This window comes from Lepisosteus platostomus, chromosome 4, assembly GCF_059453375.1.
Source record: "Lepisosteus platostomus isolate fLepPlt1 chromosome 4, fLepPlt1.hap1, whole genome shotgun sequence".
In the NCBI taxonomy this organism is placed as follows: Eukaryota; Metazoa; Chordata; class Actinopteri; order Semionotiformes; family Lepisosteidae; genus Lepisosteus; species Lepisosteus platostomus.
In genome coordinates this window covers 67,673,966-67,698,050 of record NC_142614.1, presented here as the reverse complement: position 1 = coordinate 67,698,050, position 24,085 = coordinate 67,673,966, and the positions used below count along the sequence as shown (strand labels likewise).

The following is a 24,085-nucleotide window of genomic DNA, read 5'->3' as shown; positions in this document are numbered from 1 at the left end:
CATACTGTGTGGAAAAAGACATATTATCTGCTTGTGTGTCAAGATGTCCTCTTTGAAGCGTCTTCGTGCAGGAAAAAAATTGAGATGTCAAACTACCAGACATTAAAAACTTAAAAAATTGCTTGTGAGTAACGTAGATAGTAACTTGAGTGATTTGACTTGGACAGGAGACCTACTGTACAGAGATGTAGCTGAAGGAGGTCATGGTTCGGTATGGGATACTGGTACTCGTTAGGAGAAATTAATTCGTTACTGTATGTAGTGCTTTTCTGGACACTACTCTCTAAGCACCTTTACAGGTAACGGGGACTCACCTTCACCACCACCAGTGTGTAGCCCCCATCTGGATGATGTGATGGCAGCCGTAGTGTGCCAGTATGATCACCACGCACCAGCTATCAAGCTATCAATTGGGAGAAGAACAGAGTGATGAAGCCACTTCCAATTATTAGGAGGCCATGATTAGTAAAGGCCTGGGGGGATTTTGGCAAGGACACTGGGGGAACAACCTATTCTTTTCAAGAAACACACTGGGACCAAGGAGAGTCGGGATCTCGGTTTTATGTCTCGTCTGAAGGGCAGCGCTTTTTTTTTTGCAATATAGTGTCGCCATCACTATACTGGGGCATTAGGACCCACACAGACCGTAGGGTGAGCGCCCTCTACTGGCCCCACTAACACCTCTTCCAGCAGCAACCTTAGCTTTCCCAGGAGGCCCCCATCCAAGTACTGGCCAGGCTCACACCTGCTGAACTTGCGGGGTGATATGGCTGCTGGCTGCATCCAGAGCAGTTTGCAGTACAGAAATGTCCTTTTGAGGGATGTTTAGAACAAATGTGAAACTGGCTTCCTGTTTGCTCATGGAGCCATGCAGAAGAGTAGGGTTGCTAAAAACAGTTTCTGCTTTTATTGAGAAAGCCATGCTTAATGATCTCTTTCATTAATAAAAGAGATGATTAAGTATCTGAAATGGGCTGTTAGTCCTTTTGTGTTCTTTTTGCCAATTCTTTATTGAAACTCATTAAATGAAAGTTAATTTTTCATTAATTAATGAGGATAATTAGATATGCATGGCCCAAGATAATACTGATATAATAATAGTAAAGGATGGTAAACGTACAGTATACACAAGTATTTTTTTTCAATAAAAAGGACCAACATTAAAAAACGAAGCTTCATTAATTGACACGGATGGTTCATGGACTTGTAGAAGCTGCTGACTGAGGTTTTGAGTCAGATGACTTAAGACTGTATGGAGAACAATAATTTTTTTGGAGATTAGTAGTAATAATAAACTTTATTTTATACAGTGCCTTTAAAAGTAGCTTCTCCAAGTGAATTACAGAGAAGAAGGAAAAGAGGAGTTTACGAGGAGAGGAGATAAATTTAGCACAGACAAGGGTTCAGAATGGAGTAGATCCTGGCAGTCCACGCAGGCCTCCTGAAATTTCTCACCCGAAAACGTGAAGTGCAGATTAAAGTGTCTTGAAGGCCTACTCGCACATTGATATGGAATAATGAATCGACAGTTTACAAGCAGGTCAAATATATTTATATAGAACACAGCACAAATATGGCGTCTAGCTGCGTCAGGTGTTTGGGCAGGGCTGGCAACGTGCAAATGGCTTGGGATGTTTCCGTTGCAGTGCTCGTTGATTGTGTGTATAGAATGAAAGAGTGTTTACTTTTTTACAAGTGCCTTAACGTGCACATGCATAAATGAAATTGAGTCAAAAATTAATAAACGTTGCATTACTGTTTTTTTTTAGTTTTAAGGAATGCCTAATAATGTGTCCGTTTTTTTTAAGCTTTTTTAGCTTTTTCTTGCAAATTCGTAATAGGAGCTTTTGTGGTATTCAGAAGGTTGCTGACTTCTGTGTCCTGGCTACTTCAGATTATAGCCTCTCACTGACTTCGCTGACCTTGAATTCTGCGCTTCAGTTCCAGCTCTGCTGTATAAGAAACTGCTTTCGTGGAAACGTCTGTCTCACCAGACGTTAATGTGCAGCTAAATTTGAGATTCAGTGAGTCTCCCTTAACTTGCAGGGACTTTGGAATCTACCAGAATGCAAGGCTCTCTCTGTCTGTTATTTTTAAAGTATTTCTGTGAAGGGTAATTTTATGTATTATCTTTGAAGTCAAGGTTTTTACTGATTTGTCTGTCTTTCTGGCTTTCTGAACAGTCCAAAATGTCCTTTCACAAGTCCTGGTTAATTTAATTCTAAATGTTTAAATTCATAATGGTGTCGCTATTTCTTTTTGCCAAACCATGATCCTACAGTACAGGGAAGAACATGTTTTTTGTAATGGCAAACCTTTAGTCTACACCTATACTGATATATCTTCTTTGGATTTTACTAATGTGATGAAAATATTCTTGTCTTGTGAGACTTTTCCTATATTACTACTATAATACTACTAGCGGTCTCCTATTTATCAGGCAAATTGGTGTACCCAGACACTTCAGGTGGCCTGAAAGAGACCTGTATCATCAACTTGTGAAACCTGTATTTGTAAAGCTAGCAAATAATGCTATAAAAGGCTTAACTGAGGTTCAAGGGGTTATCCCTTGAAAATGACACTGTACCTCAAGGGAGTTGCATTCCAGAACTATAATTACTTCAAGAGAGATCTAATAACTTATAAACCCAAATACTTACTGTATGTGCCAGTACCCAATATGCCTATTAGGATAATATTAAACTTCAAATCAACTGCCCAAACATGATTCTAAAATGATACATTACTAAAACAATTTAAAAAACTATGTAATGCCTTTCCATGTCATTTCCATACTTAACAAAATACAAAGTGTGTCTGCACACTACAGTGTCAGGATTTCTTTTTAGAATAAGAAATGTTGGCTGTGGTAACAAGCGAAAAAGAACAATAAAGGTTGAAGTTTGGAATACCTTTCCCTCCGAGAAACATGTAGAGTTTCTTATGGTGTCGCTGAGATCAATGCTCAGCAACATCCGTTTGCGAGTAATCCTATTAAAAATAAGCAATCACGATAAAACCTCCTTCAGTATAGACGGGGACTAATATCGGTGTTATTGGTACAAGAGTTGCTGTATGTGCACTTGTTTTGTCACTGTCGTGTTCATCAGCAGAGTCATTTTCTTAATAGTTTAATACAGTTCCTCTTTACAGATTGCCTGGATATCTAGAATTAAAAAGATTGGTCGGTTTGTTTATCTTGTAACTTTTAAAAGTATGTGTAGAATTTCTGCATGTTTTTCCATATTTAATGGATGGCTGTAAGCATGAGATGCTTCACAAGATTTTCCCGTGCAGCACAAGGAAATAAAATGAAAAAGTAATCAGATGCACTGTGCGAAGGACAGTTTTAGCCAACCCTTCGTTTGAAACCTAAATCCGCAAATGAAGGGTGGAGCTTTTTGAAGATTGTTTAGAATTCTTTTAAAGTTTCCATAGGACATGTAGGTCTTTAATTCCTGAGAAGTAATGATCACCAAAAGGTCAGTGTAGTAGAAATCAACATTTCACACCAGCAACGCAATAGCTTCTTTTCATTTCAAAATTTGACAACCATCTGAACTAGTGATGCAAAAATAGTCAGAAGTAATGCCAGTGTTTGGGGAAATATGAACTGAATTAAAATATTGAGCTGTGGTCTGTGCAGTGGTCATGCTACAGAAAGCTTCAAAAAGAAGCATGTCGTTTTTTGCTACAAAATGTGTGGAGAACATAGCCTTTGATTGTTTTTCAGCTTGCAACGAAGTTAGCGCATTAACTCAGCTTGCAGTGAATTCAAATGATATCCTAACGTTTTACAGATTGACTTATCTCAAAGTAAGGATTTTAATTTCCATCATCTTTACGTGGGCACTAAACCGTGCAGTGCATTATTTGTTCCCTATCTTTACATACCTCTAGGTTGAGCAGAAATTAAAAACTAACTGACCTTTTAGTTAAACATATCCTGCTCTAATGTTTGAAGCATCCAGCGTGGAGGAGAGTTATTGCTGTTATTAATGCTCTTTATGAGACGAAGTGAAAGGTCCTGCAGTAGGAATCAGTAATGTGATGTGCAGAGACTGCAAACAATGGCAACTAGGGAGCAGCCGTGCTACAGAGTCATCTTGGGCTGATACATTCATTGATCCGAAAAATCCATCTCCTGCACCTAATGTGGTTAAGTTTCTTCTTAATCCCAGTGAAACCATACATTCCCACAACAAAGGTTACTAAACATACCTGCTCTCTGCTCCCTCACCCGCACTGCTGAAGATAATAGCGTGGTCACTTGCTTGGAAAAATTGGGGCTTATTATTATTATTATTATTATTATTATTATTATTATTTGCTGTTTTTACTTATTGTTCAGCTACGGGCTTCATTCTTCTGTCGCATTTGTTTTTTGTAGCGTACACCTTGCAGCGCTTAAATTGCTTTTTGTCGGTTCCATAGGGTGTTTTATCGGCTTGTTTATATGGGTTTAAAACAAAGAGAGTGAGAGTATTCCAGCTGTTCGTCTAGTAACGTTTGAGCTGTAAGTTGGTCTTGAAATGTCACTTCTATATTTCTGCAGTGCACCTAGTATAAATAAAGGAATACAATTAATTTTCAGATAACAGCGTATCAATCTATGGCTCAAAAAAGTCTTTAGCTCCAGACAGTGGGGGTTTATGATTGTCATTGCATTTGATTAGCTTATTAAAAAATATCACTTTTCTTCACAGGCATGTAAGAACAACATGCAACTGTTGTTCTTACACGCCTCCAAATTGACAGTGTAGTGGTTATTTGAGTATTCAGTTCATTGATTGTATTTATACTAAGGGAACCCGCAAATTTGATGTGTTTGAGTATGAGCACCATGGTTTGCCTTATGATCACAGGAAAATGAGGAAAAAAAAATCTTAAAACAAGCCGTTCCTCTCTGTGCTGTCTGCAGACGTGGTTTGGATGACTATATCTCGCTGTGTGTTAAAGTTGTTATAAAAAATCTGAAATAGGACCCGACTGGATACAAATCATGTCCTGAATCAAATGAAAATAATTGGATCGGTTTGAAATAAGAAGGGCGAGCAGTAATGGAGAAGACCTGCTCCACAAGAAAGAAAAATGGACCCTTGATTGAAAGGGGACAATTTAAACCTTTCTCTGTGTGCTTAAAAATATGATGGCACTTTCTTTCCTGCCTTTATATATCTTTCCTAAAGCTAATATCTATTGATTGTTTTCACAGGACAGGCTAGGGTCGGCACTGGCCAGTCCGAATGCCTGCAGTGTGCATCTCAGCGCCGTAATCTTTTTCCAAACCATACTTTCATCTCAATCACCTTGATCAATGCTGCTGGTTCAAGTGGCATTGCGTGTCTCTAATCCTGTTATTACTGTAGTAGTGTACGTCAGTGCTATTTGGACCACTGCAGCTCTGCCTGTATGAGCTAGACCCTTTCCATGGTTCAGGCGACTGAAATGTTAGCTCCATTTCTCAATGGAAATAACTCTGGTTGTAGACATGTAGAACATATCATGAGGTGAAAAAGAGCCTAGGAGATTTATATTGCACATTGCATACTGAAACTTTCAATATACCAATAGAAATGATAAGAATAACTACACAGCATTGTCCTTCAGTTTTCATTTGTGTCTTGTGGTGCGCATAAAAATATTTTTCTCTTCTTTGCAGCCGCGTTTTAGTGAAGTACTAATGGTCCACATACAACGCGTACTGGAGCCCTGTAGTTTGTTTAACCTGCCTTCATAACTAGTTCCTAGGTTTCGCTGTGGTGTCTAATGTTGGTGATTAGGAAAACAGCTATGAATGCCAAAGGTATAAACATTGTAACCTATGCTTATTAGGATTAGAACTTTAATTATCGTAGATGTTGTCCACTAGTGTCATGAATTTGATCACACTTTTTCTGAAGAATCCTCCTTTCCATCCGCTAACTGTGCTCTTGAGAAACAGAGCCAGATGCAGTCGGAGAGCGCAAAAGCATTTTTTGTGTAGCAGTTTGCCCGCTCTTCTGAGGCTTTCCCAGATCTTTTCAATCTTTTGGCAACAGAATCCCCACGTAGCACTGGGACAGGTTCACTTGAGTTCTGTGAGCGTTATTGGCTCATTCTTACAGGAAGTGAAACTCTCCAGACTCTGATTTTGTCCAATGAGATCAGGCTATTGCAAATAAAAGACGGCTGAAACAATAACACCACTCCGTTGCAACCCTCGACCACTGTCATGGCATTTATTAAAACTCTTGCATCCTTCTCGTAATCTTCTTGGGTGGCATCTTGTGATTAATGCATGTTAATTCGGCCAATTTATGTAGCCACAGCAGCTGTTGATTTGAAGGCTTGACTTTTTTTCTTTTGTGTTATGGCTTAAAACTGTGCTGCCCGATGGAAGCCAATTGAGCTCTCTCAATGGCAGATTCTTGCCTTGCCTTTTTTTTTTTGTGTGGTGCTGTATTACTGAAGGGTTTTCTGACAATAGAAATCCTGTACCAGGGCCCATTAGGATCAATGGGCACACAATTAAAGGTGATAACATTAAAATTGGTATTTGTTTGCTCTACTTCATTATTTAATTAGAAATAAAAGAGTCTGAACTATTACTTAGTCCTATCCACTGGGCGTATGGTTTGAGCATAAATTTTAAGAGAGATAACTTTCTACGTACAGGGCACTCGTGCTAGGAATTGACAACGAGTGTCTTTGCGATTTCAGATTCGGAGTGATATCATATACTATCGAGCTAAAAGCATATATTTAAAGGTAGAGAGGGCCCTCACAATTTAAGGACTGGTACTTGGCAAAGTTGTAGAACAGAGATTGTTTGGCTTATTTGGTTTTAATTAGCTAACTGATCTGAGGAGCCCATCAAGTTGTTTCTTCAAAGAAATGATTACTAATATTTACATGCCCATGTTTCTTTTCTAAACTCCCATAATTCTTTGTATAAAGAAGTGCCTTCTGCATTTAGTTTTAAATAAACTTCCTCTTAGTTTTCAGAAGTAGCAGCATCTTTTTTTATTGGACTTTTTTCTTTTTTGTGTGAGTTCATTCATCGTAGTCTTTTTCAAGCACAGTGTTTAGTCTGTTTTTTTCATAGGAAGAGTATCCACCCCAAAAAACACTTTACTTTTGTTTCTTAAAAAGAGATTTGGATGTGATATTTCCTGCCGATCACTGAAAGCAAAAGAGAGCAAGAAGAAAAGTTTGGTGTGACATAAAAAAGACACGGAAACATTTCAGTTGCTTTTCTTTAATTAAATATTGTTTTGGAAAACATTTGATATATGTGTATCCGGACCTGTCTCCAAAGGTCCACAACTGAACGTTGTAGTGATTTTGAGATTTTGGCACAGTAGACACTAATGCATCTGTTTTCATTGAGGGATTCTGTAAGGTTATCTCAGCCCAGAGGTGAAAAGCTTAAAGGTTAAAGAATTAAACCAAACTCATCACTTGTCCCTCTTAAGAACTTTCTAAAAGTCACAATGTGTTCTCTAATGGCTTAAAACCGACAGCTTTTCATAAGTGGCCACAAGCAGTAAAATGTTTTCTGCCTCCTCTATAATGTGCTGTAGTTGCCAAAGGCATGAAAGGAAAGAGAAAAAAGATTAAAATCAGCTCAGAAAGGAAGCTGGAGCTTTAAGTTGTCTACTATCCAGTTGAAAAAGGTCACAGACACACTCAGAATGCAGCAGCCCTACTTTGGGATGTGAAATCTCTTCTCTGCGTCTCATTCACTTTTATGTTTAATCCATAAAGGTGCACTTATTTATTTATTTGCTTTCAGATTTCCACAATCCAGTCCTTCAAGAGTTACAAAATTGGGGCTTGTGATTCCTCTTGAAAAGTTATCAATCTGGCTAAGGCATTTCTTTTAAAAAGATAAATGCACTGTGGAGCAAACCTTTTTATTACCCATCTTTTCTAGGGAATGTGAACAACGGTTCCTGACCTATAGAACTGCGATCTGGAGAACCAAAGTCTGTGTTTTGCGATAACTTAACAGCTAAAAGACACTTAGTGGAATGATGTAGAGCTGCATAACAGCAACAAATAGCTTTTTAGTTACTACTATAGCTCATCGAGTACATTTATTAAGTGGTTTCATTTTTTTCGGAAGCCCCACAAATTGAGACAATTTGACTTAAAATTTGCTCAGAATAGACTGATACCTCTATAGCTCCCAGAGGAGCAGGTTTGAACAAGAAGCTTTTTGCCAGAGCCTTTGGAATTTCGACACACAAGCTGTTCAAACCACCTCCCTTGAATCTTCACTGATTATTTTTTCTGTACCTGTCTTCTCTGCCATGCCAGGCCGTGTCATCTTGCACTTTTGTTTCTTTGGGTTCCATCTGTCATTTTATATGTTGGATTCATAAGAAGGATGAGAAATGTTCAAATGAAATTAAAGCAGGTTAATTTGGCCCTCAGAATTTGTTTGAAAAATAATCAGCCAGTGACAGCTGAAACCATCATCTTTTCCCTGTCTCCATTGCAGACCTACTGTATCTTTATTTTTTTTATATCTTTAAGGTTTGTCCAAGATCAAAGGTCAGAGTTCATTTAACTAGCTTTCCTTTTAGTCCTTCTTGTTTGTTTCTTTGTGAATGGGACTGTTTTGTGAAAGTTTTGTGAAAAGTCATTCTTAATGTTTCTGTTAATTAAACTCTTGATTTGCTACCACATGTAAATTTCATTGCATTGTTGTGATTGTTTTTTCTCCCTCAATGTAAAATGAACACACTGCTGTACATGAAGCAGTTTGGTTCTTCAGGCACCCTTGTTTTAAAGGATTGGCCCTGGATTTCCATATCCCTGATGTTTGACCCCTGAAGGTGAAATGTCACTGTGACACTGTTGACACACTGCATCTCCGGTTCCAACTCATACTCTAATTACTTTTTCCCTCTTGGATGCAGAGAAAATTAACTATGGATAGAGTAGTGGTGTTATCCAATCTTCCAAAAATGTGAAAGCCCCTTTCTGCTATGAAGTATAATGATGAAAATTTGTATTTGAAAACATTACCTTTCGCGAAATAAGAGGGGGATTGGTTTAATTTGACATTTGTTAGAAACTAACATGTAAATCATGTAAAGTAACTGCCCATACATTCAGCAGAATCTAAACTTTTTAATGTCATGTTCTGTCAGTTCTTGGAAATAACATAGTTATGAATTAAGATGCTTAATGAGTGGGCTCCTAAGTACATGAGTTGTCAGATGGTTCAGATCTCTCCTTTAAAGGGCAGAGCCTGGGTCAGAGGTGAAGAGGAGCATTACAAATCAGCTATTGCCTCTTATGTCATTAAGGAGGAGCTATTACATTACATTACGTCTGAAACACAACCCTCTCTTTTAATTCAATAGTAAGAAAGGCCAAAGCAGGGAAGCCCTTTATGCCTGGTCTTCTGATGAGTAACCTCCTGACATGTATTGCAATTGTTCTTTTTTTCACACGAAGAATGCTAGAATAAATGTATGAGCTAAAAATTGTGTTAACCCCCTCCATTGCAGTTAGCGCAGATCCATGCTGTTCTCAGTTTCTATGCTTGGTGGGAAGCGTTCAAGTTGAGCCCTGTGTTTGGAGTGATAATCAGCATTTTGCGTAGTTGGTTTCATTATGATTCTCCTCTGCTTCAGGCCGTTCCGTGCACTGGGGGAGCCCAGCGAGAGCGCTGCACTGAATGGGAATTTAACAGGGCCTGGATTCATCGCCAGGAACTGAGAAATCATTGAGACTGGGCCTGGTGCGGCATTTAAGAGCCGAACTGCGAGCTCTCATTGGCAGCGGGGGCCGTGGGGGCGGGCCTGGCCGGGCCCCCGCGCCGTGTTTTCGCCTCTGTCGAGGAGCCGGGTTGATTGTATTGCTGTAGCCGGGAAGTCAGTGAAGCCAGAGGTCGCCTGGTCCTGTCAGAAGACAGCCTCTTTGTCTTGCAGCGGCGGCCCGCTTCCCTCTGCTGCCTCCTCCTTCTCTCGCTCTGTTGTAGTATCCTTTTCTATTTGTTTATAGTTATTGTATTTTCCCCATTGATTCAGAGTTAACCTAGCCAGGCAGGAATATCGTTTGTCAGTGCTGGCTCGCAAGGCAGGCTCTTTACTCAATAAATCCATTCTAGGAAATGCAAGAGTTTATGCCTGCTGAAGGGGGTACAAATTTGGTTTAAAATGGTTTAATTTTTGTTAATCCCCTTCCTTTGAAGTCCCATTTAGGAGGCGGATTTTGTCAAGGCCTCTGGTAGTTTGTTTTTCCCCCCCCCCTTCTCCCGTTTTGCTGTCGCGGCCTGTGTCGGAGCCCAGAGCTGCATACAATGTGATCCACCGAGGAGGGGGCAGTCCCTGGTGGGTCAGTCAATTAGGCTGCCATCACTCAGCCCGATGTCACTGACCTCTGCTTCTTTTCTCTGAAACCGACTGTCCGCTTTAGTCTTCCAGTGAATGGGATAATAACAACATAGGATCCTACCTGCAAGATTTGTACAGCCTCTTAATTAGGCAAGCTCCTACCATGTAATTGAAGTGAGGTTCAAAAAGGTTGCCGGCACTGCCATTTCTTCTGGTGCGGGAATATGCTTCTCGCCCCATCCGGTTTTATCCGAGTGCAGAGGAACATTTCAGAACAATCATTTTGTACCTATTATTCGTTAGAAGCGCCCACATTGTGTGAAGTGCTGCCTGTGCTCACAGTCTTAAGTCAGGAATGAGAGCCATGCTTTGCGTTAGCGAAAATAAAATCATGCTCTCCTTTGCCTTGTGCAGACTTGGTCTGTGAGATTATAGCACATGGCTAGCACAAAATGGGGAATTTTGGAGCCCTGGAAAGGTGAAGCATCAGACAGAGGTCAGGTATGAAAAGCCCACAAGCCATCAATGTTTTTTTATGACTGACAAGTCCTCCGGTCTTGGCAGAGTTATATTTAATCACTGCATACAGGGACACTTATATTCCTGTCTGGAAAGACTTCAGTTTTATTTATCAAAGGCTCATCTTGCAGTCCAGAGTTCTGGACTGTGGATTTAAAATGCCACATTTATATTGTTGTGGAAGGGTTTGTGTATCTGACGAGTTTAATATTGTGCTTTTAGCTAGAGATCACCCTTATTTTCATTACTGTATGACAGTCTTTTTTTTTTCCTCTAGCAAAACATAGATCAGTTTTTTTCAAGTGGGTAAATGGCCTCTTTCCAGGCATGTGAAGCAGCTCTGATTCACTCGACCTGCATGAAGCATAAACTTCACAAAAACATGAACCGAGAAGTCTAATTTCTGTACCATGTGGGTACAAATGAATATTTTTTGTAAAAGAGGTATCATGCTTTTTATAGCATATACTACATTACACTAAATGGTGCAGTGAATCATTTTTTCCCTTTTTCCTTCTTCTTATCCCTAGTTTTTGGGGCTCCCAAAGAGGTGGCTTCCTAGATGTTTTGTGTGTATTTTCAAACTTTTAGATTCCCAGGTTATGACACTTGTTTCAGTTAAATCAGAGCTACAGTAATCACACATCTTTTTTTGCAGTATTAAAGCTTTAGTACACGTGTGGCTTTTGCTGTTCCCTTTGGTTTTGTAAGCAGTATTAACTTTGTGGTACATACACAGATGTATGAGAGATGCGGCATCATTCTTCCATGAGAAAGTCAATAATTTCACACCTGGATAATGATGGTGAAAACCGCCGTCTCTGGTGTCCAGAATATCCCATAATTGCTGGATTGGATTCAGTTCTTGTGACTTGAGAAGGCCATTATATCACAGAATTGCTCATTCCCTGTGATGGGAATATCTGGGAAGACACCTCCACCTCCAGCGGGAAGAAAAGCTGCAACATGGGGTGAAGACAATCACTCAGTGTCATTAAGTAGCGATAAGCATTGACCTTGGCTCCTAATGGAATGAGTGCACCCAAGCCATGAAAAATGCACACCACAACATTGTAGAACCACCAGAACCCTTCACTGGTGGAGCAAAGCCCTCAGGTCTGTAGAGTTCTTCCAGTTTGCACAACACGTACAGTCTTCTGTTTGAAAGTTTTGAAGGATGTTTCATCTGACCCATCGTGTTTCTACACTGCTTAGTAGTCCATTGTCTGTGCTGTTTGCATCACTAGACCTGCAAACATGCATTGGCAGGTTTGATGAGGGATTTGTGCAGTGCAGCCTGACTGTAGTATTCCACACTGAGGCCGTGGTCTCAGCAGACCGTTTATGATAAAACTGACTTCTTGCACACCAGACTAAAATTTGCAGTCAAACGGTGTGCAGATCCTCTCCTGTTTTCCCTTGCACTTCGATTTAATGTGCACAATGTATCACAATCCTGGAGTATGTGCTTTCTCCTGCTGATGCCCTTTGCTGATGATGTTATTCCCTCAGCCGTCCATGCTGACATCACCTTAGACACTGTTGCTTGTGAAACATCAGCAACCCTTTACATTCAGGAGCTGGTGGCACTCCCTTCAGCAGCAATAAGTGGTCACTCAACATTTCCTCTAACCATAGATCAAGCTCTCATCATAGATCAAGCTCTCATCGGTTTTGAGGAATTTTGGCCCATTACTCCTTACAGAACTCCTTCAGCCCTGTGACGTTTGAGGGTTGCCTTGCACGGACAGCTCACTTCAGGTCCTGCCACAACATGTCGATGGGGCTAAGGTTACGGCCATTAGAACACAGGGAATTTTGACAGCCCCAGCCATTCTTTTGTAGATCTTCTTGTGTGTTTAGGGTCATTGTTCTGCTGTAAGACCCACTTCGTATTCGTCTTCATGTCACAGACAGATGGCCTGACGTTCTCCTCTAGAAAGCAGAAGTCATGGTTGTGTCAGTGATGTCAGGTTGTCCAGGTACTGATGCAGCAAATAAGCCCCAAATCTTCACACTCCCACCAGCAAGCTCGATGGTTAGGATAAGGTTCTCCTGTTCAAAAAGCAGTGTTTGGTTTTCACCAAACCTAGCATTTCTCATTGAGGCCAAACTGTTCTACCTTTGACTTGTTTGTCCAGCGAACGTTGTTCCAGAACCCTTGTGGATCATCTGTGTTCTTTGGCTAACGTCTTTGATGGGAAGCAGCTTTTTGGGGAGCTGTGGTTTTCCCCATGTTATCCTTCGATGAACACCATTCTTCTTCAGTTGTTTTCTGGTAGGTTAGTCATGAAGTGTAATGTTAGTTAAGGTGACAGTGGCCTGGGGTTCTGTGGACATTACTCCTTGATAATCTTCGGTTTTGTTCTTGGAGAACTTTTGTTAGGACAAACACTCCTAGTATGTAGAGAGACTGTGATCTTTGCTCCATTTGTAGACTTAGAAATAGTTTTGTAATCCTTTCCAGACTGATGAGCAACAATAACTCTTTTTCCAGAGTTCCTCAGACATTTCTTTAGATCGTAGCATGACTTGTATGATTCACGCCTGTATGGGGAAGACCAGCCTCAGAACGTTTTTGATCTTTATAGGCTGGAGCCCCACAAATTCAGCCCGAAAGTACGACCTAATTATTTAAATTAATAAAATTCTAATTATTTCCTTAATTGAGCCAATTAAACTAGGGGTTCACTTGCTTTTTCACATCCCCACTCGAATTACTCAGTGTTTGATTCATACATCATTTTATTTTAAGAGACATGGAATTGGTTACTATAAACCTTATTGGAATGAACATAAAGACTGGTTTGTTTATATAAGGCTGTCATCGTAAAGCTATGCAATTTCCATATTTATCTTTGGGGTTCACAAACTTTTTGCCTGCACTGTATTTTGTTTTTGTATTCATTTAAATGTTTGTTTTGTACAGTGTTTTACAAAATGTTTATCTGCTGTAGAGATTGATTGTTTTGCACAGGAGTTCTGAAAGCAACTGAAAACATGCAGAAAAGACTGAAAAAGTGCAGCAAGTTTTCTTGGGTAAAACATATTCCCATTTCCTAGATGGCAGTGTAGAAATATGCATAAACTTCAGTGTTTGACTTTATTGCTTTTATGCATAGAATAGAATGAATAATATTTCTATTATTAACTTGATTGTAAATTTGAAATCCTATGTAACACTTCATCTAATGTTAATTAAGTCTTTTCAGTACAGTAAGCCGCTTAAACAAGAAAACTGAAATGAGAGATCTGCCTCTTTCGGCAACACTCCAAGCACATGCTTAGGATCTTTAATTAAATCAATTGCAGCATCTTAGAAGTAATGAAAGGCATTTTGTGCACCATTTTGTGACTGAAGAGCCATTGGTTTTATTTGATGATATTGTATAGAAAATCAAATGTATGCACCATTATTATAAGTTTGAAAGAAAACATTACAGACATATTGCTCTGGTGTTATTTGTTAATTTAACAGTAACAGATAATTTTTGCTTCTCCTAGAGTTTGACTCTGAAGCCGAGTGTTGAAGTTGTGGCACAATAGCCTGTTATCGTTCTGACAATGAAATATACGGGCAGAATTTCTGCAACAAAACATTTAAGTGATCATTATGCAGTCTTATTGATAAATTGCTTCTTTGCTTGTCAGTTTGTAGATTCAGAGTAAAGTCTAATATATTTTTTCAAAATCTCTTCCCATATCCCTCATGTACTCTCTTTTTCTGCCTGAAATGCCTTAGGGTAAGCTTTGAATAAACTTTGACAACCTGAACAGTTAAGTTGAAAGTAGATCTAAAAAAACCCTTTCTAACAGTCCGTTGTCCTAATTCTGTACACAATGCAGAGTGACTAGAGGCCTAATCCACACAGATTATCTATTGCCTATACCCAAAACCTAGGATCTTGCTGAAAGTATAGTAGTTATTAATGTGATAATTCCATCAGTAATCTCACACAAAAAACAAAGCCCTTTTTTAATATATTTTATGCTATTGAGCAAAGACAATAGATTGGCTTTTTCTGTGGCAAATTCTTCAGCAAGGCTATTAAAAGCAGGCGGTTATGTTAACCAATGAAACCACGGGTACCACTGATAAGCAGATGTGTTTTCATAATGAATATATTCCTTTTTTTCCCCTGTTCAAAGAAATTATTTACAGAAATGCAGGCTTAAGTATGTTATTCAAAGTAAATTGTCAAAATTATCTCAATATACCAGTTAAGCCTTATTGGTTATAATTAAAAACATTATATCTTAATATCTAAATGATAAACACACAATGGTGAGAGATTATCACATAATGACAGTTCATCTAAAGGATGAAAGAAAACAAGTTCAGTATCCTGTTTTGCTCTTGATTCTCGTATAGTTACAGATCAGTGTAAGCACCCTGGTTAGCTAATGTGAGTATTTATGTGAGAGAGTGTGAATATCTAAATCACAGCCAATTTAGATAGATGGCTAGGTTAATCTAAGGGGAAAAAAACAGTAATAAATACATACAGGCAGGCAAGAGCTAGCCTCGGTCTCCAGGAAACAAGAGCTACATAGCTAAATTCATCCTAATTTAGACAGATGTTGAGTTCAAGCTGCAATTAAGGCCTCATTTCCAGTGCAGTGCCACCTCAATCCACAGGCGGCACCAGATCGGTGTCTGGGACGTCTCTTCTGAGCCGAATGGTAAGATCATTTATTTATTTTTTCCCCTTTCCTTCTTTGTTTCATGTTCTGCTCCAGGATCAATGTATCAGTACAGGGTCAGCCCTAAGATCAACCCTTATTCTGAAAAAGAAAATAAAATCACAAAAGCAAACAGTGGAGCAAACAGGCTATTACTCCCACACCATTGCTGTTTCAAGCCCCAGAGCCAGATCCTATTCAACACAGTAATGTGTGCATCCCCTGCTCTCCGGAGGCTGGAATCTGTACCGTTTGTACAGACCCTTTATTGCCATTCCGAAGACTCTAGTAAAAAGCCCTGGTTCTCTCCTATTCTGGAGGTAATTAACCAGAATATATATTTGAGTCATTTTTTTATGTGACACTCCATAGACCTTCTCTTGCTGGAACGAGACGGCCACAAATTTAATTTTTTATGTTTTTTCCCCCCCATGGTTTAGCTCAATTCAATTTCCGTTCCATTCTGAAATACAAAAGTACGATGAAGAAGCTCCTCTGCTGTTTAGCTGCCCTGCAAAGGTTTCCTGGGGTAGAAAATACACTGTCTTACTTCCCTTAATTTACTTGGTATGTTTGCTTGGCTAAAAGCAAAAGTGATCCATTTTTAGTCCCTTTAAGTAGCAAGTTTGTCAGTAGCAGGTTCTAGAGCCAAGTTGTCCAGAATCTTATTGCACGAGTCAGCTGTCGATTTATTTATTTTTTCACATTCTGATGGGAAATACAGTAGCAATACAGACTTTTTCTACAAGTTATTTTGGCTCTTTGTACCTCCAAGCAACCTGCGTTCTGTGATCAAACATTGATCGTGCTGTACTTAAGTAGAAATGCAGAAGGCAACACAGTAGGGTAACAAAAGTTCCAAGTGATTCGATTGACAAACGCACAATAATTGTTTGACGTAAAAACTCAACAGGACTGAATGCTCTGAATGCAGTGTTTCTAAATGGAATATTACAATATTCTATAATAACAAAAGTGCCCTACTGTGTGGTATTAATAATTCTTACAGAAAAAATGAATAGGGGTGATAGGGCAATGCTTTCTTTCCTCTTTCTTTGTGTTGCGTACTGGACATTGAGAGAAATGTTTTTCTAGATGTTAAAATATTTTTTATAATATAGTTTATATTAACATCATGATACCCACTTGCGTTAGTACTCTGGTTATTAACTGTGAAGCTGAATTACGTAATTCAGTTTTCAATCAATAATATGGAAAACCTCTCCATGGGAAATATCTTCTGGAAACCTGCCTAAACTGAAATACTCCATGTTGGCGAAATACGTCACTTCCACCGAAGAATGAAGAACATTTAAATGATCCTCTGGAAATACAAATCCATTGCACTGCAGGATAAAATGTTTAATCGTAATATGATGTGATCGCATTGCTGCGATGGGTAAAAGACTTGGGCCAGGACCTGCACACTGCACCCCCACCAGGATGCCTTACAGTGCGGAGCGTACAGTAGGGAGCCCTCTCCCGTTGATTGCCCTACAGCGGCAGTCACGCTGGGGGAGAGACCCCAGTTTGCCCACGCCGGCTCAGCCCTTTGGGGTTCCTCCACTCGCATTCCCTCTGGCCCCCAGGGGTGCTCTGCGGCATCGGCTCGGAGCCACAACGTTACAAGACAAATGCAACACAGTTTGTGGATGATTATGACCAGCATTGCCGAGGATTTGTGATGCAAACAACACAATCATACAGTGACAAAAGTCTTCTTCTTCTGTGTCTGTCTTCTATGCCTTCTTCTCCTAATTCTTCTTAAATTCTATGAGTCTTCATTCTGCAAGCCTTAGTATTTTCTTATCGGCATTTGGTTAAAGGAAATATACAAGTCTCGGTTGTTTATTGAAGCAAGTGTCTGAGTAATGATATCCAGTGTCGCATTTCTGTACTTTGATATCTTAATCTGCTAGAAGTGTCCAGAATTGCACTGCCTTTCGGTTTTAAAACTCCCCCCTGCTACGTTGTAATGTCTCCTTGGTTTTTGTGTGTTGGTAGCGTTGGAAAAGCGGAAACAATAATTTATCTAGGTTTTTTTTTTGTGATACACACCCTGTGGGACTGGTAATCCATTTCACAGTGGTGCATTCGGATCCTCCTGTATACCAGTGTGTCGTTCGTGTTGCTAGGGCTGGTGGGTGGTGGGGGGGGGGAGGTGAGACAAGGCTGCCCATTTCGAAAAGCTGCTGTTTCCCACCCCCAGCCAATCTGAAGAGAGCCTGAAGGCGACCAGTTACCTGGCTAACAGTTACCCTTCGCTGCATCTTGTCTGCTCTTCCATACTGCCCTTTCCAGTGGCATCAGCTCCTCTTCTCTTCTGAAGTCAGCGACACCACGCACTCTGGGTATTTACAGAAGTCAGACAAAACCTTTACTGCCCCCCGTGGTAGACTGCTTACGCCATTTTAATTCTGTGTAATATTTTACAGAGAAAAGAAGAAGAAACTTTTTGGGGTGTTTTTTTAAAATGATTTTCCCACCCATTATTGCCACAGAGAAAAGCAATGCTTTGTGTGGTCTACTGTACATGTGCCATAGATCGTTGTGTGCGTTTGTGTATGAAGCCAGCATGAATACCCCACTTCCTCCTCTTCAGATGCTTTGAGGTGATTGGTTTGAAACACAATATAAGTGAACTTTTTGTTGTTGTTGTTGTTGTTGTTATTATTTCCAGCAGTCAAAAGGGCAGTCTGTAACTGGGGCTTCCAAACAAATGTGGGCAGAGTGGTTGTTATATGTTACTATGCATATTTGCCTCGGATGTTTCAAAAAATTGATTCAGACATCTAGTACAGTATTCTTACAGGTATTTATTTAGTCCTGGAAAGGATCATGGCTGTTAACTGATCTTTTACTTGCGTTTGCAAATGGTTCGTATTCTGCATGCATGTGTCAATGCGTGCATTTCTTTGCTTGCGGACCTTTGAGTTGTGGTTGCAGTGTTTTTAAATTATCAAAGGAAGATATTAGTCATTCGAACCTATTCCTGTCTCCTTAGTTGTGATGTGTGCTTTTTATTTTACGTGAGCGAGCTTGACTGGCTAAATCTCATCCTAAAATTGTAGTGTTTGAGCTGATTGTAAACTCTCCTTGAAGGAAACTGAGTTACCGTCCAGTCATTATTTAATTCTTCTGTGCGATTCAACCGATTTCTAAAAGACAAAAAAGACAGATACAAGTTGTTAATTGCAGGACTTTTTAGGTGTAGCTTGAATGAAGGTTATCAACTTTATTTCCACAAGAAAGCTGTGGGGTTTTTTTTATATCTAGAAATTTAAGCCTAATGACATATGTTAAATACATTACCCAGAGCACATTTTGTGGGGGTGGGATTGTTAAAAAGAGCTTTCTTAAAATTCAGCTTTGAAGCTGATGGTCAAGGGAGAATATGGCCTCTGGACCAACAACAATAGCCAAACGAAGATGATGCCGACGGTTTCTTTTTTTTTTCTGCAGTGATTAAATACAAATTAAAAGCTGCTTTGATCTCCAGGAGGCTTCCCTTTGTGAGACCACGCACAGAAATGAGTGTTGACAGGAGCTGAGGGACACTCTCGGCTCCGGCCTAAGCTCCTTAAATGGATCCCAGCGGGAACTTTGTTCAGTGGTTGACTTCTGCCGCATGCTTATTGTGCAGAGCAGTAGGCCGGGGGGCTGTTTGTTTGGGGGTGACAGATGGTCTCATCTATTCCCGTCTCCCTGGCCTTGCCCGGTTTCAGCAATGGCTTGGGCCTTGTGGCAGCGAGGTGCTGTTGCACGGGCACACCTGCCACTTCCAGGTCATGGAACGCCAATCGAGACGAGAGTTTGTCAGGAGAGGGGCCGTTAGAAGTTGGAGGAAACTCTTTAGAGCTGAACACGCCTGGGGGGGGGGTGAATACGGAGGACAAAAGAGAGCAAACACAAAAGCACCCTGGAAGCTTCAAGCTCATCTGCCTTCGAGGTCAGAACTTAAAAAGGTCAAGAAACAGTCTGTAAAGAAACTGGACTGTAGGAACCATTTCACTATTCTGTTCAAAACGTTTTAAAATGTGATATGCAGACATCTAAAATCTTACAGATACGAAATGCATCTTTACTTTCGGAAGGGGAAATGAAGATATACAGTATGTGCTGCAGCTGACATCATGTTGTCTTTTTTTTCTTATCTTTGATTTCTTTCATCTGATTTCTTTCCGTTGTGAAGTGTCATTTTACTGCAATTTGAAAACAGCTGTCTATACCGGTGATCAGAACGAGCCCTCCATTTTTCAGACTTGTGTAGCATGCACAGAACAGACATCTATGCGTGAAAGTTTTGTTTTTCAGATAAGGCTGTGACACTAAAGACTAGAGAGGTCTGAGAAGGAAGCCTGTGGCTAGACGGTCTTCTGACTCGGGGACCATTGAATTGTTATCGGGATATCTTAATGAATAGAAACATAAACATGCAGGAGATAAGAAATAAAAGATGCTAATACTGCTAAAAGCTATGTGGTAGAATGTCCTGTGTGTGGGTAGATGCACTATGCAGCAAGGGAGATCATTCTATAAGCTACATTTTCAATAAAATGCCAGTAAAATGTGTCCACTTGCGCGTTTAATTCTCACCTTGTTTATACATTTTCCCATTTGTATTTCAGTTAGACTATCCCTGTCATTACTTTATATTAGTGAAGTCCAAACTCTTGTGAGGACAATTAATTATTTGTGTTCGGGATTTTGTTTTAACATACCACTCAAAACTAAAATGGGTATACTTTTTAGTGATCTAAGACAATGATTGCAAGTTTTAATAGTTTTGTTCAACCGATTGAAGTGTTTTTAGAACTCTTGTCAGTAGAACATCAGAAGTTTTTGGTTAACCAAGCTCCTGATATTTGACCTGTGTAAACAAAAAAATATCAAAGTGAGTGGTAAGAACAAGTTGTTTATTGATTACTTTTGTATTGAATTACAGAATTGCTGTTTTTATATGGTATTGAACTGCCTCAGGAAGCTTCTTTCTAAAAGCGGAAATGAGATTTCCGAAAAAGTCTTTCAAGACCCTAGGAGTGACACAGAGCAAATATGTCCTTTCCAGCTCTGAAAGACACCATTTTTGTGGTAGTGCGGGTGAAATATAGCAATTCCTGCAGTTTGTGACCTGTTGTGTGACCTAATATGAGTGTAGCTATTCTAATTCTAATTGATATGAAAGAGTTAACTAATCAGACAATAAAATACATCAACGATTGATTAACTTTTAACTCAGAATCAAGGGCGCTGTTTGATCAAAACGTTACAATGTAAAAATGTCAATATTAAGTATACGTTCAGTTTGATTTTGCTGCTAAACAGGCTTTTGAATGTACATCTTGCACATATCCTGGTTTCCCTCTTCTGATAAACTGAATGTTAAGATTCCTAGTTTTTTTTAAATAAGCTATAGAACTGGGAAAATACTTCATTCCATGGTCCAGTCTTAACCATTGCTAAGTAGTTTATACTGTATATATAGAGAGAGTGCCAGTGAGCACAGCAAGCAGTTGAGCATTTACATGCAGTAAGTGTATCCACAAACATCAAGTGTGGCAAGGAGGAGAAATCAATAAAAGCAGAAAACAGCTAAGAAGCTGGTACCTGCAAAATCAAAGGGTTAATAATAGAAAGAACAGCGACAATTGGCACAGGAAATAGATCCTAATGTGAGGACAAGAATAATACCATACTGCGTAGCACCAAGCCAGGGATTGAAGTGCAAATTAAGCATGCACCTCGTTAATTCATTGTATAGTGCTTACTTACTGTGAGGGGGGATACATGATGCAGCTGAAGTGGTGCCAGCCTCCTGATCTAAAAAAAAAAACAGAAGAAAAAAGAATCACAGAACAGATCAATGGTGGGTTTAACTAATGAAAGCGTCAGTGAATTTTTATTGCCATTATTAAAGGAGGGGATTCTCAGTGGAGGATGAGACTGCACTTTTCATTGTTCTGTTCAGCTCCTTCACAGGGAGCTTGTGTGAACTGCTCTGTCTTTCAGCACTGCAGTGAAATGGAGGGATTCCATGTTCCACATCAGACTCCTGCTATCGTCTGTGTTTCTTTCCAGATCATTTTACTTAGTTGATTCATTTCTAAGCAGTGCTTTTTGTTTGGTCATTGTACAGTACTTAATGATATACTGTATATCCTGTTGTACAATCTCTTAGTCTGTAGTGACAAATGCAATCGATTACAGAAGGTTATTGCCACAAATACTTAAAATATTCCTGCCATTCAGATAAATTGTATTAAGAATGTACAATTTCATACTGTTGTTTTTTAGTGCCTTAAATGTATCGGAAACCACAACTCAGGAAATGCTTTGCAGGGTGTGTATTTTGTCTTAATGTTTAGTTTTTTAATATTCATGCTGCGGGTTTAAAACGTTTTTCTTCATTGCCGTATTGAATAATAGAATATCGCGGTATCCAATTTAGTAGGCAAGCTGAGGTACAGTAAGTAGCAGACCCAGGTGATGGGAGATCCTGTTGCACTTGCTGCTGAAGCTGTGCAAGTAGCTTGCTCAGGAATAGGTCAGTTTCCCAGATCAGTGAAGGGCTGAGGGTTTATCTCAAGAGCAGGGAGCAAGACCACTGTCTAAGTCGGTGTTGCCGAACTTTATAAAATGGTTGAGAGTTTCTAGCAGAGCTCTCTACAACATGGAGCCATATTGGATTATCTGTACGTTTATATTCAGTCGAACGTTATATAACAGGGTGGGGATGGAGTTGCTGGAAAAATCACAGCACTTTTATGGATGCTATCAATTGAAAGAAGTCACTGATTTAAACACACAGGTGATCTGCTTGTTCCATTATGCTTACTGTAAGTCTTTTTGTCCAGAATTTCTAATGTATTCTGAACAGGCAAAGTGTGTTTTTTTTTGCCGTTTATATCTAATATAGTGTACGGTTCATTTACCCAGTTACTGTTCTGTGATATTAGCTTAGTTAAAACATCTTTTGTAATAACGGGAGAAAAAGGAAAAGATGTGGAGACAGTTGAATGATAAATTTTGTATCTGCAAATCCACTCGCGGAACATTCCTCACCATTTCTCATTGGATCATAAAGATAGCCAGCAGATGGCGATAGTGTACATACTTGGAAAGATTTTAAAGTACTATAAAAGCACAGTATTTTTGTGTTTTTTTTTCCTTCAACTTACTTAACCAATGGAATAAACACTGGGAAATGCTATCTTAAAATCGGTGTTCATTCCCACACTTGGACTGTCTGTTTGATTGACCAAATATATTTTATTAAATTGGCTACTATGTCTACATGTGCTATTAAATGCATTTGCTCTTTTAAAGCACTTTTTAGACTTAAATAACATGAACAACTGACCTCATAGTGTACAGTTTTAGGACTTAATACATCATATACATCAACTCACCCTACTGGTTTTAGTAGCCTGAAAGGCTACAAAGGATGGGATGCTCTTTACTGTCTAATTGTTTGTTTTTATCTAATTAAAAAAATAATAATATACATTTTTGACAAGGTGCAAAGCATTTTCAAGGCACAAAGTTATAGTATTCTGTTTTGGATGTTGTTGCTGAGAATCGGAACAGTAAAGTTCCAAATAACGTACAGCACTCTTCTTCCCCAACATTTTGTGCAAAATAAAAGCTGAAGGATCATATGACTTTACTGGCAGTTTTTAAAGTTTCTTTTAACTTCACATTTGCATGTTATTACATGTTTTGTAATGGCTATTTACTTACTAAAAATGAAGGTGGTGTCAGCATTCTGAGGTTTCCTTGTCGCTTTTGTAGTTCCTGAAAAGATGCACTTGCAGTCCTGTATCAAACCTGCTCTTCCCTAGTGTCTAGCAAGGAATCATTGAAAAGCTTTTTTATATGCTTTACTTTTGTCCTTCGATTGGCCTGAATGTGTGGCGGAGCTAGTTCGGATACGGTGATGTCATCGCCCTCCCTGCGCGCAGCAGGGACCTCAGCCGCCTGGGCTGGGGGGGGTCTCCTTTAGCTCACCCGGTTGGTTCCTGTTGCGTTACGCCGGAGACCCGGGTTCGTGGCCCAGGTGTTGCGGGACGAACCGGGCGGCGGAGGGCACGAGCCCGACGGTCACAAATGCTCATGAGCGGAGTTGTGGAGCATGTGTGATAGCTGGAGATCAGAAGACGATGTTTTTGCTTATTGAAAATAAGAATTTCAAGAAATGTGAGTGGAAAAGGGTTAGCCTAGTCATCACTGACCTTCTAGATGCTCCTTTCTGTTTTTTATGTCATTGGTCTGCTGAAATATGCTGCACAGCAGTGTTGATAAGAATTGCTACAGAGCTCTGGTGCAGTTACCCTCCTGTCCAATTGAAACGTCACTGCAAAAGGAATAGGATAGAATTCACACCTAACTCAGCTCCCAAAACTGTTTTTTTGCTGTGACTAATGATATTTTAACTTTCTGAAAAGAATTAAATTAAAATTAAAATAATACTGCTTTCAGTGCTGATAATAAAATAGCATGTAAAAAACTAACCTTTTTAAATCTGCGGACAAGAAGTATCTACATCTATC

General features: G+C 39.6%; 1 protein-coding gene and 1 long non-coding RNA gene across 5 annotated transcripts in view; one reads left to right on the top strand and one right to left on the bottom strand.

The window, feature by feature from the left end:
- The window catches only part of wdr7 (WD repeat domain 7), a 210,150-nt gene that overhangs the window by 90,424 nt on the left and 95,641 nt on the right, over positions 1-24,085 (top strand). The gene's annotated exons all lie outside the window — the stretch shown is intronic.
- On the bottom strand, positions 18,568-23,775 carry LOC148673659 (uncharacterized). The gene is made up of 3 exons (XR_015936218.1): positions 23,277-23,775; positions 21,309-21,356; positions 18,568-18,694 (listed from the first exon to the last, which is right to left on the bottom strand). It is a non-coding gene; the product is annotated as an uncharacterized LOC148673659 (long non-coding RNA).